We start from the raw sequence: 2500 nt of genomic DNA, 5'->3' as shown, positions 1-2500 counted from the left end.
CCTCTCTCTCTCTCTCTATCTCTCTGTTTGCTTTATTTTATAATAGATATTCAGTATAGAGAAAATGATTAAAAATATTCATATGTATATATATATATATATAATTAATTTAGAATTTATATGTGTGTGTGTATGAATAAAATAAAAAAAAAAAAAAAATACATCTATGAAAAAAGAAATTAATTTAGAATTAAAATGAAATCAAAAGATCCATCGTTAGTTAATTAACATACACAATTAACATACAAGCACTCACGCGTGTATGATATGAAAGATAAAGAGCATGGCACTCTCGTCGTGACGACTTTTATTAACAATAAATCGTCCTAAAATTATCTTTCGCTAGCGTAACTTTGCAAAGACAGAGACAAAAGGTAAAAAATGAGATAGAAATAGAAAGAGAAGAGAAGAGAGAAAGAGAAATACGTAATATCCGTTCGTGCTTACAAGTAAATAAATGATCGTGTCGAAAAATGGCCAACAGTCAAGATCACGACGAGGGATGCTGATTGTGACTAAGAAGAAAAAGAAAAAAAAGAAAAAAAAAAGAAGAAGAACAGGCAAAAAAGAAAGAAGGAAAAAAGGAGAAAGGAAGAAAAAGAAACAAGAAGTAAAGTATTATTAGAAGGAGAAGGAGGAGAAAAAGAAGAAGAAGAAGAACAACAATAACAACAACAACAACAATGACAACAATAATAACAGTAATAATAACAACAACAACAATAACAACAACAACAGCAACAACAACAACAACAACAACAACGAAGATGACCAAAAAAAGAGAAACTTCGCCATTCTTTCTAAATCACTCCACCTTTGACCTTGGTCGACGTTTAATACGCACGCTATACTCGCGAAATCCTTGAGGTAGGAAAAAAAAGAAAAACGTATAACTACATCTTAAAAAATAATAAAAGGGCGCGTGACCATACACGCACGCACACGCACGCATACACACACCTACACACGCACGCACACATTTTTTTCCTCTTCCTTTCTGCATAATATACCGCTCTCAATGCTATTACTTTATTTTTCCTCGCGGGTTTCCTTTTTTTTATTTTTGTAATTTTTTTTTCCTTTTATCTTTTTTTTTTTTCTTTTAGGAGCGGCTTTTTTTATCTCTTTCACATTTGTTTTTCATTTTGTCTCTCGACATTATTTATCTATTTTGATATCGGATTAAATAAGGAGCTTCTCTCAAACATACATATATATATATATATATATATATATGTTTCTCGAACGTCCTCGCAAATCACAATTCTTTGCAATACCAATAAGATACTTCTGTTTTTTCTTTCTTTTCTTATTTTTTTGTTTTTCTGTTTCTTTTTTACTATCCCAAAAGTCTTTACCTCGTCGTTCTTCTTCTGTTCATTGTTCTGTCAAAAGTGTACCATATGTATCAATGATCTTCGAGTAAGATCATCATCATCATCATCATATATAAATGTATATGTATGTATGTATGTATGTATATATGTATGTATGTATGTATGTATGTATGTATGCATGTATGTATGTATGTATGTATGTATGTATGTATGTATGTATGTATATATACATATATATAAATGTGTGACATATATCGCACATATGGGAAAGTAATTCGAAATCGATCCTCGAGGCCACATTTTCTTGGGAATTTCCATGATCGTCGTATCTTCGCCACGGACTCGAAATGGGCGCGTATTATACACACACACACACACACAAACGAACGCACGCAAGCACACACATACACACATGCACACACATATATATGCACGACATGAGAGTTCTGCCGCGAAAAATGCCGCAATAAGATTCGAGAGAGCTCGCGTTTGAAAACAATTCTTCTTCTTGTAAAATGAGTGCCTCGTTTTATGAGAGATCTTCTTTCTTTCTACCTCCCCCTAACCACCTACCCTTACTCCCTCTCTCTCTCTCTCTCTCTTTCTCTCTCTCTCTCTCTCGCTCTCTCTCACTCTCTCTCATTCTCTCTCACTCTTTAATTATTTATTTCTTCTTCTTCTATTTCCTCTGTTTCTTCTATTGTCAACCTCCGTATTATATTCCTCAAGATTGTCTCCGTGCATTTAACGTTCCTTACAAGAAAAACAAAAACAAAAAAAAAACCAAAAAAAACGTGCATATTAAATATTTTTTAAAAGAGACGAACATTTGACTCTCCGCGCCCGCTTCCCACACTCTGACTAACTGGCACACAACTTATAAAGAGAGACAAGATAGAGAATATACGATATAACATATGATTTATTTATTTATTTATTTATTTATTCATTTATTTATTTATTCATTTATTTATTCATTCATTCATTTATTCATTTATTTATCTATTTATTTATTTATTTATTTATTTATTTATTTATTTATTTATCTTTATTTATTTTTATTTATTTATTTAATATGCTTATTCATAATCCTAAACGTGTGCCCTGCGTCCTTTCTCTCTCTCTTTCTCTCTCTCACTCTCTCTCTCTCTCTCTCTCTCTCT

Source organism: Vespa mandarinia, chromosome 6 (assembly GCF_050613455.1).
Source record: "Vespa mandarinia isolate Hongniang chromosome 6, ASM5061345v1, whole genome shotgun sequence".
NCBI classification, from domain to species: Eukaryota; Metazoa; Arthropoda; class Insecta; order Hymenoptera; family Vespidae; genus Vespa; species Vespa mandarinia.
The sequence above is the reverse complement of the archived record's forward strand: the minus strand, read 5'-3'. Positions refer to the sequence as shown.